Below are 22,479 nucleotides of genomic sequence, written 5' to 3'. Positions count from 1 at the left end.
CCTGGCTCAAGTTCTCTTGTGGGGCAGCTGAGAGTGCCAGAGGTGGGCTCCAGGCTTATGCATTGTGCTAGTTTGAAGCAGGCTAGAATGTTTTGGTGAGAAGACCTAGATTACAGGCTGTGAAAGGGAAACAAGGGTGATGTCTGCTTCACTCATAGGCTTGCTGAGATGTATAGGGACAAGAAATAAAAACCTAGATAACCACTCTCACTTGGGCTGCTGGCTGAGCTGCATCTCACTAACCTCACTCTCCATTTTGGACTAATCCACTTTGCTCCCTAACCTCCTGACCGAACCTCCATTCTTCCTTGGCACTGGGGTAAGGTTGAGAGGGGCAGGGGGAAGGTGAAGGGGTGGTTGGGAGCCCCTCCTGGAGACTCAGGTTTCTGGGAGGGCTGCTGTGTTTCTGTATTACCTTTTACCTTGTCTATTTCTGTATATCACAGTATCATCAGGGTTGGAAGAGACCTCACAGATCATCAAGCCCAACCCTTTACCACAGAGCTCAAGGCTAGACCATGGCACCAAGTGCCACGTCCAATCCTGCCTTGAACAGCTCCAGGGACGGCGACTCCACCACCTCCCCGGGCAGCCCATTCCAGTGTCCAATGACTCTCTCAGTGAAGAACTTTCTCCTCACCTCCAGCCTAAATCTCCCCTGGTGCAGCCTGAGGCTGTGTCCTCTTGTTCTGGTGCTGGCCACCTGAGAGAAGAGAGCAACCTCCTCCTGGCCACAACCACCCCTCAGGTAGTTGTAGACAGCAATAAGGTCTCCCCTGAGCCTCCTCTTCTCCAGGCTAACCAATCCCAGCTCCCTCAGCCTCTCCTCGTAGGGCTGTGCTCAAGGCCTCTCACCAGCCTCGTCGCCCTTCTCTGGACACGCTCAAGCATCTCAGTGTCCCTCCTAAACTGGGGGGCCCAGAACTGAACACAGTACTCAAGGTGTGGTCTAACCAGTGCAGAGTACAGGGGCAGAATGACCTCCCTGCTCCTGCTGACCACACCATTCCTGATGCAGGCCAGGATGCCACTGGCTCTCTTGGCCACCTGGGCACACTGCTGGCTCATGTTCAGGTGGGTATCAATCAGCACCCCCAGATCCCTCTCTGTCTGGCTGCTCTCCAGCCACTCCGACCCCAGCCTGTATCTCTGCATGGGGTTGTTGTAGCCAAAGTGCAGCACCCTGCACCTGGAGCTATTGAACCCCATCCCATTGGACTCAGCCCATCTGTCCAGGCGGTCAACTGCATATACTGTAAATATCTGCTTGCATATTGAGCTAGCTGTAAATATGAACTTCATTCATATTTCCAGAGCTGGCTGAGTCTAGTCTGGGTGATTTGCAAAGTGTGGTGGGGTGAGTAACACCCAAACCATCACACCCCTCTCATCCTATCACTACCAGCCCTTGTAAAAAGTCTCTCTCCAGCTTTCTTGTAGGCCCCTTTCAAATATTGAACGACCACTCTAAGGTCTCCCCAGGGCCTTCTCTTCTCTGGGTTGAACAGTCCCAACTCTCACAGCCTGTCCCCACAGGTGCTCAGGTCCTCTGATCATCTCGGTGGCCCTTCTGGGGACCCTCTCCAGCAGTTCAATGATGAATTTCAATGACACTGAAACTACATTGCAGTTCCTAAGTTCAGCACAATCACTGTACAGTTGGGACAGAAGTCACACTCCCCACTCTGCTGCTGGTGTCAGAGTTACAGCTGGAACAATTACTGCATCAGATGATTTCTGACTTCCACAAAAGCTGTGCTTACAGACGCAGCAACTACATTTTAGGTTTAACAAATCCTGTGTCAGAAATCAATGGCATAATGTTCTTATGGTAATCTAGGGAAAAGCCTTTTCTAAACCCAATGTACATTGTATTTATTCCTGAAATCTCATCAGCTAATCTCTTAGAAATAAACTGTTGTGCTATAAATGTCATGCATTTGCCTGCCTGTGTTTTCAGTTCAGATGAATGGTTCCTTTTCTGAGTTCTCCTGCAGGGTATCTTTTACCTCTCTGGAGCCAAAAGAAGAAGTGTTGATCTTCCAGGAAGAAAGACCCTGTGCAGATTTCAAAACAATAAGTACTTTATACATTAATATCATAGCATTGTTTGGGTTGGGAAAAGCCCTTTAAGACCACCTGGAGTTCTGCATCCAGTTCTGGAGCCCCTATTACAAGAGGAGTGTGGAGATGCTGGAGTGTGTCTAGAGAAGGGCCACTGGGATGCTCAGAGGGCTGCAGCAGCTCTGCTGTGAGGACAGACTGAAAGAGTTGGGGCTGTGCAGTCTGGAGAAGAGGAGGCTCCCAGGTGACCTTATTGTGGCCTTCCAGCATCTGAAGGGGGCCTACAAAAAAGCTGGGGAGAGACTTTTTAGGCTCTCAGGGAGTGACAGGACTAGGGGCAATGGGGCAAAGCTGGAGGTGGGGAGATTCAGACTAGAATTTCAGAGTAGAAATTCAGACTAGACTAGATGTGAGGAGGACGTTCCTCACCATGAGAGCGGTGAGAGGCTGGAATGGGTTGCCCAGGGAGGTGGTTGAGACCTCATCCCTGGACGTGTTTAAGGCCAGGCTGGATGAGGCTCTGGCCATCCTCATCTAGTGTAGGGTGTCTGTGCCCATGGCAAGGGGGTTGGAACTAGATGACCCTTGCAGGTCCCTTCCAACCCTGACTGATTCTATGATTCTATCATCTGGTCCAACCATTATCTAACTCTACCAAGTCTGCTGCTAAACCATGGCCCTCAGCACCACGTCCCTGCCTCTTTGAAATGCTTCCAGCAATGAGGATTCAACTCCCTCCCTGGGGAGCCTGTTCCAGTCTTTGAGAACCCAAGAAGTTTCTTCTTGTATCCAACCTAAGCCTCCCCTAGTGCAACATGAGGCCATTTCCTCTCATCACTTGCTACTGGGGACTAGAGAGCAACTCCCACCCAGCCCCACCAATGAGGGGAGACCTCATTGCTGTCTACAACTACTTGAAGGGAGGTTGTAGCCAGGTGGGGTTGGTCTCTTCTCCCAGGCAACCAGCAACAGAACAAGGGGACACAGTCTCAAGTTGTGCCAGGGAAAGCATAGGCTGGATGTTAGGAGGAAGTTGTTGCCAGAGAGAGTGATTGGCATTGGAATGGGCTGCCCAGGGAGGTGGTGGAGTCAGTGTCCCTGGGGGTGTTCAAGCAAAGCCTGGATGAGGCACTTAGTGCCATGGTCTAGTTGACTGGCTAGGGCTGGGGGATAGGTTGGACTGGATAGATGAACCAACCTGGTTCATTCTATCATTCTAAGGCTTTCAAAATCCACTTGGACTTGATCCTGAGCAGCCTGATCTAGGTGAGCCTGCAGAGGTGTTGGAGTAGATCTCTGGAGGCCCCTTCCAACCCCACTGTGCAGAGATTACGTGATTAGCATCCCCTTTGTGCACAGAAGCCTGTCCTTCAAAATATCTAGGTGCATCCATCAGAGGAGTCTGTTTTGAACCTTGTTCCATTTTGAAACTCCTTTTTATGAGGCGGCTCAGAAACCTCCCTGCTTCCCATTTCAGATTTGGCCCAGAATAATGAAAGCAAACCAGATAAAGGAAAGCTTAGTGGTACATTTGAGTATGGAATGGCCTCGTATAAATTGAGGTCAGCTTGGCTTCGGTTACACCCAGAGCATAAAGTGAACATGCTGAACTTTTTAAAGTTGCTCTCTTTTTTTTTGTCTTAAATGCTGTTCTTTATATGCTGTGGAAGGCATTTATGATCTATATTGCCATCTCAGGTATTCTTGCCAAGTGGCTTCTTAGCATTTTCATACATTTAAAGGGACTTTCTAACAGTTCAGCACATTTAATGAGCATGCTTCAGATGGAAATATCTTTTTTGGTTAGTAGCAAGATAGGGTTGATGGGTTGATCTTTTAGAAAGTTCTGGTTTAGCTTTGCAAAAGCAAGGTAATCCTAATCTGATTTAAGACCCTTTGCTAATGATCACTTAAACGCAAATGCAAGCATAAATTGTCTGCTCTGATAGTCCTGTAGTGTGCTTTAAAGACTGCAGATAGAGAAACAGCAAAGATAAATCTGAGTTTGTAACAGCAATGGGCTAAAAGGACACTCTGTTGCCGTGGGACTGTTGTGGGGGGCTCGTAGGCCCAAAAATAGGCTTATATACGCCTTGCCTGGACATGTTTTTCTGCCCAAACCAGAGGTTAACACATTAAATGGATAAAAGGGGCACGACAGACCTGCTGCCATGAAGTCTGGCCTGCCCAGGGTCTATGTTGTATAATGGGGTTGTAAACATGCTTGTGTAAGCCCCCACACGCCCAGCTTGTGCCTGCCTAGTGCTAGACCCATGTGATCCCCATATTTGGGAGGTCCAGGCCTGTGGCTTTTGCCTATTATGGTAAGGTTTGGCTGACTGCCAACCTGATTGGTCATTCTAGTGGCCAAGGGGCCATTAATCTCAGCCCACATTCAATAAATAGAGGCACACAGACAAACAACGTGCTCGGACTCCCCTGCTCACGCTCACTCTCGTTCAGGCTCCATTATTAGGCTTTAGACTCACCAGCTTCTTGCTTATGCCTGCTTGCCATGCTGTTATTACAGAGCTCAGACTCCCGTGCAGCTGTGCACACTTGCACGCCCCTGCAGTGAGTTATCAGGACCAGATCCTGTATTGCCTGCCTTTACCTGCAGAGCTCAGACTCCCGTGCAGCTGTGCACCCTACTGCACGCCTGCTGCCCTAGCATTGCCTGCTAAGTGCCAGGGCCGCTGAGTTAACCAGGCAGGCACTTGTCTGCATGCAACTGGCCTGAGTAGCCAGCGTGAGACCGTGCTCAGACTGCACAGCATTGTATTTCCTCTGCACCTCAGATCCTGCCTACGAATCCCTGGGGAGAGCATCCAGAAGAAACCAGGAGAACAAGGTCAGAGACTGTCTCTCCTTTCCCCTGAAGCCAGGAGGATTCCAGCCTCAAAGTCCATGGGCAAAGCTCCCCTGAAGTGTGGACACTAGTAACAGACTGTGACGTAGCCCTGGAGCGTGACTGATGATTAATCAGAATTTGTGAGTAGATGCTTTAATGCCTCTGTAATTTCTATTGCCTCCTGCCATAGAGCAGAAAGAGCTTTCAGCTCACCTGCTGGGCAAAGGGCAAATTGACCCCAAGCGCTATAAACCACGGGGGAAAACTCCTCTCTCTGTTTATAGTTTGAACTGTTTGCTAGTTATTAATAACTTATCACACAGTATCACAGTATCATTAGGGTTGGAAGAGACCTCACAGATCATCAAGTCCAACCCCTCACCACAGAGCTCAAGGCTAGACCATGGCACCAAGTGCCACGTCCAACCTTGCCTTGAAGTGCCCCAGAGACGGCAACTCCACCACCTCCCCGGGCAGCCCATTCCAGTGTCCAATGACTCTCTCAGTGAAGAACTTTCTCCTCACCTCGAGCCTAAATCTCCCCTGGCGCAGCCTGAGGCTGTGTCCTCTTGTTCTGGCGCTGGCCACCTGAGAGAAGAGAGCAACCTCCTCCTGGCCACAACCACCTCTCAGGTAGTTGTAGACAGCAATAAGGTCACCCCTGAGCCTCCTCTTCTCCAGGCTAAACAATCCCAGCTCCCTCAGCCTCTCCTCATAGGGCTTGTGCTCAAGGCCTCTCACTATACAGTGGTTGGGGGTGGTGAGAGTTCAGAATATTGAAGTTAATAAATATCTATTTTTATAGAGTATTATCTGCCCCCAATTAATTTCTCCCCTCTGCCACAATTGGTGGAGGTGGCAGAATCCCCCTCCACGACAGGGACACAGAATCTGAGATGATTCAGACAAAGAAGTGAAATGTGGTGTGCAGTAGGGAGGGAAGTACAACCACTGCAAATATCAGCTCATAGCAGGTAGCTTGTGCCCTCTTTGGTGAGAAGAAATGTGTCTGCTTGTCATGGAATTTCATGGGAATAAAATTCACCCAGTTGGCAGGATTCACCCAGCTGGCAGGGGGTGAGATGATAGCTTGGCTACAATGCAAACAGGCCTGACAGAGCAAGCAGCAGCAGCAAGACATCCAGACATCATGCTGGCTGTCTTCTTATATACCCGTGCAGCAGTGCTTGCCATGATCTAGTTGACTGGATAGGGCTGGGGATAGGCTGGACTGGATGATCTTGGAGGTCTCTTCCAGCCTGGTTGATTCTGTGATTCTATTTCCTGGTCCCATAGCAAGATCAAAGTTCTGGAAAGCTGCCTGGTGGAAAAGGACCTAGGGGTTTTGGCTGAAGATGATGCAATGTGTGTCCAGGTGGTCAAGAAGGCCACCAGCATCTTGGGCTGCATCAGCAATACTGTGACCAGCAGGACCAGAGAAGTGATTATCCCCCCTGTACTCAGCACTGGTGAGGCCACACCTTGAGTCCTGGGTTGAGTTTTGGGGCCCTCAGTACAAGAAACAAATTGAGGTACTAGAGCAGGTCCTGAGAAGGACAGTGAAGCTGGTGAAGGGTCTGTAGAACAGTTATTGTGAGGAGCAGCTGAGGGAACTGGGGTTGTTCAGTCTGGAGAAGAAGAGCCTGAGAGGCTTGCTCTTTACAACTGCCTAAAAGGAGGCTGGTGCCAGGTGGGTGTTGGTCTTTTCTCCCTAGGAGCAAGTGGTAGGATGAGAGAAAATGGCCTCAAGTTGCACCAGGGGAGGTTTAATTTGGATATTAGGAGAAATTTCTTCCCTAAAATGGTTATCAAGCTCTGGAACAGGCTTCTCAGGGAAGTGGTTGAACTCCTGTCCCCGAAGGTGTTTCAAAGAGTCAGAGACGTGGTGCTGAGAGCCAACACCACCAACGGACTTGGTGATGTTAAGTCAGTGAATGGACTTGAAGATCATAAAGGTCTTTTTCAGCCTGAATGACTCTATGACTCTCCCACCTTGTGACTGTTGTGATCCTGGAGCTATCTCCTCCCAAGTTAGTTTCTGGAGAGGATTATTCACAAAATGAGACAGAAGCTGTGAAACGTCAGCAGAAGGAACAAAGCTGCACATTCCAAACTGATTGCTGTTAGGAAGGGAGCAGAGAAGACTGAAACAAGAAAGATTTGTAGCTCTCCTCTTTATCAAGAAATGCAGTCATTAATTCCTGTTTACAGGATGGGCCAAAGTATACCAGGCACTGTAACCTGGATGTGCCACATTCTTATGTCTTCTTTTGATCTGCTGCAATTTATCTTGGAGTGCCATGCTCAAGTAACACTGACATTTTTTGCCTCTTGCCTCATTTAATTTGCAAGGCTTGATTAAGCAGGTTACAGTACTTGAGAAGAGGTTTACTCAAGGCTTGGAGATTGTCAGAACATCTTGCTTTCTCCTGTACTCATGCAATGCTTTCAGAGTTCTCACATTCATTTTCTAACACCCAGCAAAACAATGTTAAGGGTTTGGCTGGGTTTGTTTTTTTTTCAGGGTCAGACTTCCTCTCCCCCCCCCTTCTCTCCCAGACGTTTACTGAAACTCTCTTTACAAGAGGGTCCTCCTAGATACACTTCTTTGTGAACTTGATAAAAGGGAAGTGAGGACTTCAGCTGCTGCACCACTGCAACACATTCTGCTGTCTGATTTTGGTATGCCTCCATTAATCAACACTCTTGGTTAGAAATGAAGCAAAATCTGACAGATACTCGGGATATATCACTTCCACAGGGATTTGTGCCTTGTAGGAAATTGCCTTGATCAATTTCTACAGAGACCTCCCACCAGATGTCCCCCTTTCCCCACCAGAGTGATGGCAATCGGGCAGTTTAAACCCCTCTGTAGTAATTCAGGTATTTATTACATCCTATATCCTGCAAAATGAGTTGCCACACTTGCACTTGGGCACGGATAGTAGCTGCTTTTAGGCATGATGTAGGATAGCCTCAGCCTGTAGGAAGGGTGTGGGAATTCTTTACTTTGGGAGACCTTGAGCCTCCTTGCCTACCTTGTAACACATGGGAAACAATAGGATAGGTCAGGTGGCTGCTTTCCAACACTGGCAATTCCATGCAAACTGGCTGGGAATGATGATTTTAGTCACATATTTGGGGGAAAGTGAAAGAAAAGTGAAGGGTACATTGAAATCTTTTGGCCTACTCATTAGGATGCTTTGGTTTCTGCACAGAAAAGTAGGCTGAGCTCTGGCATCTTTATGTAGTCTAGAAAAGCTGAATAAGAAAAATGAAATCTCAGGAGCAGAGCTATTATGTCTGCTACACCACAGGGAGTACTGATTCTGATTTGTCAGGATGTCAGTTAATCAAGGGCTATGCTTTAAATGCTTCAGCCTTTACTGCACCACTGAAGATGGCAAGCTGGTTGCTGTTCCCACTTACTCGTTTGCTCGCATAAAGTGAGCTTTCTGATCCTAAAAAGAATGCTTTCTGACCATAAAGGCAGCAATGCAGCAATGAGAGGATATAGATTGAGGACAGAGACATGCAAAGTTGGACATAACACAGCCTTCAAGTAATAAAGTGGAACTGAAATCAAGATAGCTGAGAAGGGAGAGTTTTTGAAGTGCCCTGTTAACGTCGTTGCTGTCACATATGCCACTAGACATGATGGTGCACAAATGAGCCTGCACTTGTTGCCCAGATTGAATTTCATCTGTGGCTGCAACAATGAAAACCACTCTTTCAGATATAGCCATCTCCTTTTCTCTGCATACACCTGTTTCCACTCATTCTGACAGTTTAGTACTTGATGTGGAAAGGGCAGCAGGGCCTGACCATAAGACAGTGCTTACATTCCACAGAGCAGGAGATGAGCAGGAGAAATGAGTCCCTGACACCTATTTCATAATGCACACAGAATAATGGGTTATTTTTGGAGCTTGAGCTCTAGACAATTAAATGCCAGCTCTCATCAGCAATGTACATACTTGTATCTTGCCAACTAAATTGTAAGGCAAGACACAGTGGGTTTACTCTTCTGGCAGTGCAAGTTGCCATATGAACCAAACCCAGCACCTCAGTATCACATGGGCTAAGGTTGTTTAAGGCAGTTGAGAGCCCATGATGAACCTCACCAGTTTGGACACGTGGCTGGGACTAGAATAGAATGTGCAAGCCACAGACAGCAGATTAACTCATTTCCCATGTTTGACTATCAACTGGAACCAGCATGTTCCAGGCGGCATCAGCACTGCCCCTACCAGAGAATCACAGAACCACAGAGTGCCAGAGGCTGGAAGGGACCTCAAAAGATCATCTAGTCCAACACCTCTGCCAGAGCAAGATCACCTATAAACTCCCCACCACCACCACAAAAATAAACCCCAAAGCCAAAACCCAGAACCAGACCAATCAACAAACCAATGACAAACCAAACTGCCAAAAGCCAAAGGAAGAACCCCCCAAGCAAAAACTAAACCAAACCAAACAGCCAAAAACCAAAGGGAGAACCCCCCAAGCAAAAACTAAACCAAACCAAACTGCCAAAAACCAAAGGGAGAACCACCCAAGCAGAAACTAAACCAAACCAAACTGCCAAAAGCCAAAGGAAGAACCCCCCAAGCAAAAACTAAACCAAACTGCCAAAAACCAAAGGAAGAACCCCCTAAGCAAAAACTAAAACCCACAAAGCAACAAGCAAATAACTTCCCCCCCCAAAAAAAAACAACCCAAACCAAACAACAAAACTCAAACCAATCCAAACCAACCCAAATCAATTAACTGACAAGACAACAACCACAAACACCCAACCAAACAACCACAAGAAACTAACCCCAAATATTTGGGATCTTGGAAACACAGAATCAGAATTAACCAGGTTGGAAGAGACCTCTAGGATCATGGAGTCCAACCTATCACCTAACCTTTCTAATTAAGTAAATCATGGCACTAAGTGCCATGGCACACAGAGGGGATAGCAATTAATTGCAGACTAAAGAAGGCAGAAAGCATGACTAGCAAAAAGACCCACAAGTTGGTATAGATTGACCATTAACAACTTTAGCCTGTGTAGTTGAAGATATGGGAGGCTGAGGAAGTTTCTGGACAGCCTTTCAAAATGAAATAGTGGAAGTAGCCTATGAGGAGAAGCTGAGGAGCTGGGGTTGTTTAGCTTGGAGAAGAGGAGGCTCAGGGGGGACCTCATTGCTGTCTACAACTACCTAAAGGGAGGTTGTAGCCAGGTGGGGGTTGGTCTCTTCTGCCAGGCAACCAGCAACAGAACAAGGGGACACAGTCTCAAGTTGTGCCAGGGGAAGCATAGGCTGGATGTTAGGAGGAAGTTGTGGCCAGAGAGAGTGATTGGCATTGAAATGGGCTGCCCAGGGAGGTGGTGGAGTCACCGTCCCTGGAGGTGTTCAAGAAAAGCCTGGATGAGGCACTTAGTGCCATGGTCTGGTTGATTGGACAGGGCTGGGTGCTAGGTTGGCCTGGATGATCTTGGAGGTCTCTTCCAACCTGGTTGATTCTATGATTGTATTTTCTCTGCGTCCCAGATACTTATGTATATAGCAGGATGAAGGATATTTCTCCCATCCCACCTTTTCTCCTGTTTACACTGCCCTTGTACATCTCTTGGCACAGAAGAGGTATCAGATAAACACACTGGATGGTTCAAGTAATAGCAATAACAAACAATGGGGACAGCTTGACTGACAGGATCTATTTACAGACTGAAGGTGTAAGGAGCGATCTTGCAGGGTTCTGCCAGATCGATGGTCAGTGGCACCAGGCAGAGGCAGTATTTTACAGGCTTAACTTCTCACTGCCCTTCTCCCTTTCTTCACGCACAGTCCCTGTCGTGTAAAACCTGACTAAACCCAAAAGGCTACACCAGGAATAGGAGGAGGCAATCTGCTTAATAAAAGGATTTACTTCAGCTCTCAAAATTTAAATGAATTCCCAAACTTCCACTGCAGCTGACATGGACATTTCAAGTAATCCCAGACAGACAACAAGTCAGTTGTAGCTCTAATGACTATGATGGGAGCTTAGGATTTTTCTAAGAGGAAAAAAGAAAAAAAGTGGTATAATTACTGTGAGGATCCTACTGGATTTTGCAATAAGGAAAGGGGGGGAAAAAAAAAAGGAATTTTCATGCTTTCTGGGCTGGGGATAAACATAATTGATTTATGATTAACATGAAAGTCTAGGCTTATCTTCCAAATATATTGTATTTCACAGAGAAGTGAGGATAAAGGCATTTTTCTCATTTCTATTGAAAGAGGGTATTTGCAAGCCAGGGCAGCTAGAAGCAGTGCTGGTGAGAGCTCCTACTAGATGAAAACTTGACATCATTCATGCTAGATTCAAGTCCATCTGTTGCGTGGCAGGAGGAAGATGAATGGGAGGTCAAAAGTCTAAAGAATAACAGGGACGAGGTTTTTACAGGCCATATTTATAAAGCCAGACAATTAGGAGAAAGCAGGTCCACATCTTCCTGTCAGTTCTCTACAAATTAATTAAGCAACACTGATGACTAGGCGATTCTTGGGGACTAAAGCGAGTCAGGGGTTAATAGTTCAAGCTTCTGCCCCAGACCACCAGTTCTTGCCAACTTTGCCTGCCACTGAGGTGCCCCAGATCAAGGGTCTCGTTGTAATTTAAGTTAAAAACAAAAGGGTACAAATGCACTACATTTGGGGAAGCTGTATCAATGGTGGGGCAATAGTTACTCCTACAGAGATCCCAAGAAACATCAAGATCCACCAGTTCTCAATGGTCCACGCTGCTCCTCGGCAGCTGACAGGGGCTCTGGCAAGGCTCACTGAATCCTTCCCTCAGTTTCATCACTTTGGTAGCCCAATTCAGATGACTACATCTTCAGGCTTAATCAGGCATCCTTATCCACCACAAGTGGTGTGAGCAAACTGGCCACAAACCAAACAGTGGGTCACACCCAACCACTGCACTCATGGCCACAAACTCTTGTGTGACGTGCAACCCTCTCCAGAAAGGGCTCTTGCAAGGTCAGCCAAAACTGCATTGCTTCAGTGAAAGTAAGGGAAAAGCTCCAGAGACCTGGTGAGCATGGGAAAAGGCCTGTCCCTTCACCAAACCCCCTGACTTACATTTTGGACATCTCCTTGGAGCACTGAATGATTTTGCAGCACCCTGCTTTGTTCAGCAGCAAGGATGGCTGCTTGCAGGTGTGAGATGGATGAAAACCCATTTGTGAATCCACTGTTCGAGAAGGGTAAATATGATTCTGACCACCTCAGGTGACAGGATAAAAAAACAACCAGTTGTCATCTCTGTATACATCTGATCCCTTACTGTCTCTGAAGGTTAGGTGTGTCATCCATGCCAGGGTAGCTGCTCCATGGGTGTGTGGCTGACTGAAGTGCCAGTCAGCCACAGAGCTCCCTGGCATGAACAATTTGTGTTGAGCAGTGTCCAGATTCCAGGTATTAGTTTAACCCTAACTGAACTGCCAGTCTGACCCTGACTGATGTTGCTGACAGCATCAGCTACAGCTCATTTCTTTAAGCCTTGCTCTGAAGCATCCCTGCTGCCCTCCTATGCCGAGATGATTCCTGGCAGTGTATAGAAAGCAGCATGAGGTTGTTTTAAACACTACTCCTAATATCTGAAACCTCTTTGCTAAAACACATGGCACTCAAGTCCTGGGTGCTTTCTAAATGGCTATCAATGGACTCTGCACTTAAAGGCTGAATGCAAAAAGAACAAACTGAGCACATATATCATATACCTTTTAGGGCTGAGACACTGAAAAGCAGAAGCCTAATCTGTGGAATTTCTCACTATAAATAACTGAGCCTGTTTATCCAACTCCTGAAAGTGTCTTCCACACTCTTACATGAAACCTTCTCTAGCTGGTGCTCTGAAGGAAAAAAAAGCACACCCTGAGCTTTCTGCTCAATTGTTTTTCACTGGATTTATTTTATCAAGAGCAAATGCAGCCTGTAAAGAAAAGGGATTTTTTTTTTGCTCTGTGTATTGCTCTGGTTTAAAACACAAGGAAGAATACAAGACACAATGAGAGACCACTCTGCTTGCTTAACAAATTAATTCTTTGATACTGTTCACCTTGCCCATAGCCACTACTTTTATTAAGAATGACCTTAAATTCTTTACTTTGACACCAAGAAATAATCAAGTTGGCAGCCACAAAATACCTCAGAGATGGTAGCAGCCTGCTCTGTCTGTTCCTGATCTCCAGAAGAGTTGAAGTGATGGCCACTGAATAAGGATCAAGAGCTGTATGTGGTGCACTTCACTGAACACTGATCTCTCTGTACTTTTCAGATGTCACTGGACAATGCTTGCACAGGGTTTCAAATGTGCAAAACATGCTTTGAAAAGTTTGTGGTACTTAGGAAGTGCTAAGGTAGTGTATAATGAAAGGGAGAAACTCTTTCTTTGAGAGAGTTGTACACCTATTCCATTTTAAGAGCAGTCACACTAAAATATAGGTGATTACTTAAACATTTCTGGTTGATGATGTTACTTAAACATTTCTACTTCATGATGTTGCCCTACAGAATAACAGGAAAGGAGACTTTATAAACTGCAAGCTACAGCCAGTCGGCTGTGTGTACTCTGCCATTTACAGCCTCTCTCTCTATTGATTAATAAGACACAGGGGTCTTAACCTACCTTCTCACTCAAGCCAAGCTCTGTGGCATTTTGCTTGGATAAACACTGCAAGGTTGCATCCCAAACACAGTAAAAACCCACTGGGGCATTGCTCCTATTCCTGTGAGTGCAGCTTGCTGGCCAGCAGTGTTACTCAGCCAGGGCAAGCTGCATGTGTCTGTGCTTGCAGGAAAAAAAATATCCAAAATGCTTCTGCAGAATCATAGAATGCTCAGGGCTGGAAGGGAACTCAAGGATCAGCTAGTTCCAACTGCCCTGCCATGGGCAGGGACACCTCACACTAGATCGGGTTGCTCAGGTCCCCAGACAGACAGACCTCCAGGGATGGGGCTTCCATGGCCTCCTGGGGCAACCTGTTCCAATGTCTCACCACTCCTGTGGTGAAGAACTTCTTCCTAACATCCAATTTGAATCTACCCACTTCTAGTTTTGCTCCATTCCACCTAGTCCTATCACTACCTGACATCTTAAAAAATCCCTCACCAGCTTTTTTGAGGGCCCCCTTCAGATACTGGAAGGCTGAGGGAGCTGGGGGTGTTTAGCCTGGAGAAGAGGAGGCTCAGGGCAGACCTCATTGCTGTCTACAACCACCTGAAGGGAGGCTGTAGCCAGGTGGGGGTTGGTCTCTTCTCTCAGGCAACCAGCAACAGAACAAGGGGACACAGTCTCAAGTTGTGCTGGGGGAAGTCTAGGCTGGATGTTAGGAGGAAGTTCTTGCCAGAGAGAGTGATTGGCATTGGAATGGGCTGCCCAGGGAGGTGGTGGAGTCACCATCCCTGGAGGTGTTGAAGCAAAGCCTGGATGAGGCACTTAGTGCCATGGTCTAATTGACTGGCTAGGGCTGGGTGCTAGGTTGGCCTGGATGATTTTGGAGGTCTCTTCCAACCTGGTTGATTCTGTGATTGTAAGATTCAATAAGGTCTTGGAGCTTTTCTTTAAATCTTCAGATGTCAGGAAATGTTCTGAGCAAAGGAGATGTGTCTCTTCAGTTACTGGCTCAATACAATGGAGATGAGTAAAGGTGCTCCAAACACTCCCAAGTGCCAACTTCAAATAAGCATGGAGAGAGCCAAGGGATCTGGCTGTTGTGAGTGCCTCTCAGATCATGTAGTCAAGTGTGGAGAATGACAGAGGGCCATAGCCCCAGCTGAAGTCAGCTTCACAGAATCAGTATTGTTTTGGTTGGAAAATCCCTTTAAGATCATTGAGTCCAACCTTTAACTCTGCCAAGCCTGGTGGTAAACCATGTCCCTCAACACCACATCTCTGCCTCTCTGAAATGCCTCTAGTGATAGGGATTCAACCACCTCCCTGGGCAGCCTATTCCAGTCTTTCCTTTGAGAATCCTTTCAGTCAAGAAGTTTTTTCTCATATCCAACCTAAATGTCCCCTGGTGCAACTTGAGGCCATTTCCTGCCTCCATATCACTTGTTCCTAGGGAGAAGACAGCAACACCCACCTTGCTCCAACCTCCTTTCAGGCAGTTGAAGAGAGTGAGAAGCTCTCCCCTCAGCCTTCTTTTCTCCAGGCTAAACAGCCCCAGTTCCCTCAGCTGCTCCTCATGATACCTGTTCTCCAGACCTTTCACCAGCTGTTTTGCCCTTCACTGGACCCACCCCAGGAACAGTGCAGCTGTGATTTCTGAAGTATTGACTATTTTTTAATGCATTAATTAGTAGAACCTGGTAGAAGGAGGGTAAAACCTCTTAAAACATAAAAATGGAATTGCTCAGACGTGTGTTTTTACTTCTGCTTTCATGGTTAATCTAAGTTAAACAGTGCTGTTGTGGTTTTCTGCTTAATAAATGCACTTGACACTGCAAAGTTTGTAGAAGATTAATGTGTAACATATTCCTACATGCCATGGGGTGAATACAGTTTAAAGCTGCTGGCACATACACTGTGATTCTGTGCTGAGAAAGAAGCTGTGAAGCAGCCAGGGAAATAAGGGATGACTTTAAGCTTGTAAGAGTCCTGGAAATTCTAACACCAGTGGATGTTAGGCTTTTCTACTTATATTCCTGGGAAAAAAAAACCCAACCCTCTTTGTTATTCAAACTGTTGTGCCATAGCTTGGCATCAGTAATAGATGTATTACTCATTGTTCATTTTGACTGATGTTTTGGATGGCATTCCAGTTCTTTTAGTATTAGAAAGTGTGGCCAGGAATCTGAGGAAGGACTAGTGCCCAAGAATTGAGGTAGAAGTAGAATTCTGTGCCTGTGCCTTCTTTCCTCTTCTATCAATGCCTTTAGGGAATTCTGTATATGCTTTCCCCGTGCAGAAAAGCCTACTTATCCACAAATGTTAATTAGATGGAGTCCAAGACCTTCAGGACTCTAAGTGTCAAGCATAACTATAATCTATGACCTCCAGTTGCTGAAGGAGTGCCCTGCTTTCACTGAAAGCTTGCCAGGTATTAGGTCAAGACTCTGTCCTGGGAGCACCCTGTCCTTCTGGCATGAGCTCTGTGTGACCTAGTGTGTTGGTAGGTCCTTGCTTACACACAGGTCCAACACTGCTGGAGTTTGTCAAGATCTAGTGTTTCATGCAAGTCAGGGGTGTGTGTGTGTGTGTGTTGTAAGGCTTATATTCATGTGAAATCAAAGCCTTTTAGAAGCAGCCCTGTGACAGATTCCGATGTAAGAGCAGTATGATAACCTCTAATTTAACATAGCTCAAATTACAAGATCAAATGCAGATTCAGACATGTTGGAGGAGAAGTTCTGCACTGCTGTTGATAGATAAAAGAACTTAAATAATGTGCTCTGATACGGCCTTGGGACCTCTTGCAATTTCCATGGAGAGTAATTAATTTCTCTTGATTTCTGTCACTTTTTCATAGTTAAAACAGTTTTTTTTTTAATCTCCTTCTCCCTTAAAGCTGATAATGTGGTAAAGAAAGTGTCAGGAGGAGTTAAATCAGTGTATAAATCCCCCATGAGAAGGAGTCCATCACATGTTTTGCATATCTCAGAGGTTCAAGGACAGCGGGCAGGAATCGGAGCTGTGTTACAAAGATTTAAAAGCAGAGCAATTTCAGTGAACTCCCTGGCTTGCCTCCAGACATCACTTGGAATAACAGAGAGCAGAGTGTGGCTCAGGAAGTGAAAAATAAAACAGAAGACCTGTGTCTTTCACCATGGATGCCGTAACTTGTGACAGAAACCTCCTCTGGAGCAAGGATACGCTGGTGTTCCAACCACACTGAACTCATTTACTCTGGCAGTTTCTTGATTGTTCCACTGTCTATTTATTTGAAATGGAAACCAAGTCATGTTGCCTGCTCCTTCCCCCAGCATATGATTACACAATACATCTTCCAGTTTTCACAATCAATCACTCCCAGTGCTGTTTTCCCACTGTGCAGTGCCACAGTACCTGGCTTTTGGAAAGGTTTCCAGCTGAACATGAGTGTAAAGGGGGAAAGAAGAAGAGAAAAAGTGTCTCTGCATTTGCAATGTGTGAAGAATATCTGAGGTGTTCCATGCCTTTGAAGAAAGGGACCTGGGGGTGCAGGTAGATAGTAGCTGAAGATGAGCCAGCAGTGTGCCCAGGTGGCCAAGAGAGCCAATGGCATCCTGGCCTAGATCAGGAACAGTGTGGCCAATTGGGATTTCCTCTCTGATTCCACACAGTTTCTTTTGTCTCCTAGATGGCTGGTGTTTCTCCCCACTGGCCATACTGACCTTTTGTTCCTTTCATAACAACATCTGCCAGTGTCCCTTCCCTGTCACACTCTCCTCTTGTTGTTTGGACTCCTACTGCTGTCCCAAGGCACTGCTACTCTCTCCACTTTCTTGCCCTGTTTCATTCAGTTACATTGAGACTGACCTTATGCCTAACATCATTTGTCTGTCGCCTGCATTTAACCTACTCCCTCTGTGCCTCACCTCATTTTGTTTGGTAGAATAGAATAGAATCAACCAGGTTGGAAGAGACCTCCAAGATTGTCCAGTCCAACCTAGCACCCAGCCCTGTCCAATCAACTAGACCATGGCACTAAGTGCCTCATCCAGGCTTTGCTTGAACACCTCCAGGGATGGGGACTCCACCACCTCCCTGGGACCATAACCTGGTAGAGAGGTTATGCTTGAAGGGAGGAGCACTGCCTAACTGGAGACACCTCAGATAGGGTTGACAGAGTCTTCTTGCATCATTCACCTCAGTGCCCACAAGCTGGTCACTCGCTGCAGACTCATCAAACCTTGCTAAGTGTTGCAGTTGTAATTTACAGAGGAGCTAAATTTACTAAAGCTAGGCTGACATCCAGCAGCTCTCCTCTGACAGTTACAACTGCAGGGACTGGGCATGCACGTGTGCTCCAGCTCTGGGCATAGAAGGTATTGTTTTGGTTGGAAAGGACTTCTAAGATCACTGAATACAACCAACAGGACATTGTCCTGTACTTAGAATCATAGAATCAACCAGGTTGGAAGAGACCTCCAAGATCATCCAGTCCAACCTAGCACCCAGCCCTATCCAGTCAACTAGACCATGGCACTAAGTGCCTCATCCAGATGGTCTTTTTTTCTGGAGAAGACTGCAAGTCCTACAGACTTGAATGAAGCAGCCTGGCAGACACCTGACACATGCACAGGGCCCATGGGGTTTAGACGATTCACAGTTCAGTTGCCCAGCACCCTGGAAATGAAGAGGCAGAGACTGGGCAAATTGTCTTGGGACAGCATTGCCACAGTGGTGATGTTTCCCTGGGCAGCTTGTTTTACATCTTCACTGCAGTATTAAAGTAGGTGAGCCAAGTCAAATGAATCAAGTGAGAACTTTATAAGGAAAGCTCACCAACAAAGAGGAGGAAGTGTGTTGCTGGTTAATCCTTTCTATGCTTTCATCAGGGAAGACTGCCACACCTGCAGGGTATATACAGTGGAGGGGTAAAACCCCCACTGAGCTAGCACCTTAGAAAAGTGATGTGCAGAGCACACGTGAGTTGGAACTTGCTTTGTTTCCAGCATCTGAACAGTCATTTGTAACATTGGTGATTGTGTCAAAAGGAGAGATTCCCAGCAGATACCTTGTCTATTTCTGTCTATAACTGTATATACTGGAACTATCTGCTTGTATATTGTGCTAGCTGTAAATATAAGCTTCATTCATATTCCCAGAGCTGGCTGAGACTAGTCTGGGTAATTTCTAAAGTGTGAGGGGGCAGGGAACACCCAAACCACCACACACCTAACCAGAGTAAACTTGATATAATGCTAGAGAAATTTTGGAGAGCCACCTAACCAGAGTATAACCAGGCCTGCCTCTGAAATAACTGGCAAAGATTGGGAACCACATAACAGCAGCTGGGAGTGGACCAGTGTATGACCAGCATATGTGACCAACTGTACGACCAACACAGAGGCACAGTGTGCTAGTTTGAGTAGACATCACCAGAGTTTCCCTTTCACAGCCTGCAATCTAGTTCTTCTCACCAAAACATTCTAGCTAGCTTCAAACTAGCACAGAAGCTTATTATTTACAGCTTAGCAGAATATCCAAACAGATATTTACAGTGTATACATTTATAGACAGAAATAGACAAGGTAGAAGGTAATAGAGAAACACAACAGCCCTCCCAGAAACCTGAGGCCCCCTGGAGGGACTCCCAACTGCCTCTTCCACCTTCCCCCTACCCCTCTCAACATTAGTCCAGTCCCAAGGAAGAATGGAGGTTCAGCCAGGGGGTTAGGAAGCAAAATGGATTAGTCAAAGGAACAGCAGAGAGGGGTGAGGTTAGAGATGCAGCTCAGCCAGTTCCCCAGCAGCAGAAGTGAGACTCCTTTATCTATGTTTGGATTTTTGCTTTTATACATCTCAGCAAGCCTATGAGCGAGGCAGACATCACCCTTGGTTTCCTTTCACAGCCTGTAATCTAGTTCTTCTCACCAAAACATTCTAGCTAGGCTCAAACTAGCACAACAATTCCAGGAGAACACAGAGTATTGGGCATTACTGGGATTTCTATAACCAACAGGCAGGAATTCAGGCAGAAGGTACAAATGCCCAGGGAGAGGAGCAGTTGACCATGTATTACAGTGTAGTAACCACTAATGTGTCTTGTGCTTATCCACATCACAGTGCACAAAGGACAAGCTGCAGTAGCTTGGCACAAAGAAGCCCAAAGTAATTAAAAGAATCAAATGAAGTCCTGGACAATCACAAAGTAAAGAGCCATGGAAGTAAACAGTGGTGGGTGAAAGAATCGTCTGAGACAGAAACTGAACGGAACATTATCCACATTGCAAGACACCAAGCAGCATTTACTTTCCATTTCTGTGAACACAAAGAATCACAGGGCCACTGCTAAGGCTTAGGTGCCCAGTTAAATATCAGGCTAGAAGAGGCATCTGGTGAGAACTTGTTAAGTACACAATAATGGTTTAAACCCTGTGTAACCACTGCTGGTCTTTGATTAAAACGGAACAAACCACCCCTGCAGGCTTTTAAATGGGCACCAACCATATCCAAAATTACTGCAACCTCCTCCCTCCACAAAACTCTTGGCATTGAATTTAAGAATTAGCACCAAGCTGGAAAATCAGAACTTAGCTTTCAGCTGTAAAAATCCACAATTATTTCATAGAATCATAGAATCAACCAGTTTGGAAGAGACCTCCAAGACCATCCAGTCCAACCTAGCACCCAGCCCTAGCCAGTCAACCAGACCATGGCACTAAGTGCCACATCCAGGCTTTGCTTGAACACCTCCAGGGATGGTGACTCCACCACCTCCCTGGGCAGCCCATTCCAATGGGAAATCACTCTCTCTGGGAAGAACTTCCTCCTAATCAAGAAGGTTGGAAAAGACCTTGAAGGTCATTGAGTCCAACCATCACCCAGCTACCAGGAAGACTAAACTATGTCCTGAAGCACAATATCCACACCCTTCTTCAACTACCCCAGGCGTGATGACTCCACCACCACCTTGGACAATCTATTTCAAAACTTCACCACTCTCTTGCCCTTCTTTTACCCAAGCACACCCTTGTGTGCTCTCATCTTCTGCTTCAAACCCATCCTCTTCCTCTGTGTCATTCCCATGCCCACCCACGGCCACCATGGCAATCCCAAAGCCCACCGTTGCTCCCCAAACTCTCCGTGGCCTCCCCAAACTCAGCAGGTTTGCCTTCATGCACCCATTCACTGCTCTTATTCATTTAAAATGCTTTAATTGCTCTCCAAAATAACAGTGACCTGAAGATAAATGCCAGCATCACTGCCCAGACACTCTATGCCTCTGCCAAAGATATTTATTGCAGATTCTAGGTATTAAATGCTTCCTTCTTGCTAAATACTTTCCCCACATTTGCCTATAAGGCAAAACTCTCTAAAGACATTAACCACAGCTCTGTTGTCAAATGAATTTCCTCAGAAAAATCAGCTATGGTTTATTGTTGCAGTTGAAGTGTCTGCCTAAAGGAAAATGAATATATGAAGCTTTTTTTTCCCATAGAATAGTCTCCATAAACTACAATTGTTTGAAATAAGCCTGATCCTGAGGAGATGTGAAAGAGGTGCTATTTTTAACATGAGAAGCAAATCATAGTTTCCAGTGTTTGACTTCCCAAATCCCTCTTAAGTTTCCCATTGAGTTTACCAGATAATTTTTTTTTCTCTGGCAAACCTGTGTTTTACATACTCGGTGTGTTTGTGAGGTGACTTTCTGATCTTAACTCCAGCCTGAAGCAGTGAGGCATTCCAGCAAATTCATTTAAATGATCCTTGCTTTCATTTATATAAATACTATAAATAGATAGTCATACCTTGAGCAACCTGCTCTGGGTGACTCTGCTTCAGCAAGCAGGTTGGACTAGATGTCCTCCATAGGTTCTTTCCAACTCCCACTGTTCTGTGATCCTGTGATAAAGCAAGGCACTTAGTTAAGAGCATCATTCAATCACATCCTTATTTCCTGAATTCTAAGCTCTCAGTTACATGAAGCAGACCTAAGACTGCTAACCAAAGTCAGTTACAGTGTGACAGAATGATAGGGGTTAGAGGGGACCTCTGGAGATCACTAAGTCAAATCCCCCTTGCCAGAGCAGGCTCACCTAGGGCAGATTTCATAGGATGATGTTCAGGTGCATTGTGAAAGTCTCCAGAGATGGACATTCCACCAGGTCTCTGGGCAGTGCTTTCCAGTGCTATGCTGCCCTCAAAGTAAAGAAGTTCCTCCTTATGTTTAGATGAAAGTCCCTGTGTTCAAGTTTGTGCCCTTTACCTCCTGTCCTGTCACTGGACACACTGAAGGAGGTCTGGCTGCATCCTTCTGACACCCATTCTTCAGGCATTTGTAAGCATTGATAAGATCCCCCCTCAGTCTTCTCCTTTCCAGGCTAAAAAGCCTCAAGTCCCTCATTCTTTTTTCAGAAGAGATATTTTCTAGTCCCCTAAACATCCTTGTAGCTCTTTGCTGGACTCTCACCAGTAGTTCCCTTGTCTCTTTTGAACCAGGAGCCCAGAACTGGATGAGTGAAGGGCAGAGTAAAGGGGAAGGAGAATCTCCCTTGACCTGTTGGCCACACTCTCCATGATGTATCCTAGGATGCTGTTGACCATCTTGGCCACGAGGGCACATTTCTGGCTTATGGTCAGCCTGCTGTCCACCAGGACTCCTAGATCCTTTTCTCCAGAGCTGCTCTCCAGCAGGTAACCCCCCAACCTGCACTGAGCTGTGGGGCTGTTTTCCCCAAGTGCAGGACTCTACACTTGCCCTTGTTGAATATCATTAGGTTCCTCCCTGTCCAGTTCCAGCCATTTCTCTTGGCACTTGGACATTTATGCACATGCTGGAAAATATTCCCAACAAAGTTAAACACATGGGCTTCATGAGGTGATCCAGAGTGACAGCAAAGTGCTGCTATGCACACCGTGAAGAGACAAGTTTA

At 46.3% G+C, this 22,479-nt stretch overlaps 1 protein-coding gene across 2 annotated transcripts in view; it reads right to left on the bottom strand.

Moving 5' to 3' along the window:
• The window catches only part of FAM241A (family with sequence similarity 241 member A), a 64,738-nt gene extending 43,299 nt beyond the window's left edge, over positions 1 to 21,439 (bottom strand). For both annotated transcript variants that reach the window (XR_010303323.1, XM_064148500.1), the window contains exon 1: positions 21,355 to 21,439. The gene's annotated coding sequence lies outside the window, so the exon portion shown is untranslated. The remainder of the gene's footprint in view (positions 1 to 21,354) is intronic.
• Between the last annotated feature and the right edge of the window lie 1,040 nt (positions 21,440 to 22,479).

Source organism: Pogoniulus pusillus, chromosome 9 (genome assembly GCF_015220805.1).
Source record: "Pogoniulus pusillus isolate bPogPus1 chromosome 9, bPogPus1.pri, whole genome shotgun sequence".
NCBI classification, from domain to species: domain Eukaryota; kingdom Metazoa; phylum Chordata; class Aves; order Piciformes; family Lybiidae; genus Pogoniulus; species Pogoniulus pusillus.
The sequence above is the reverse complement of the archived record's forward strand: the minus strand, read 5'-3'. Positions and strand labels throughout refer to the sequence as shown.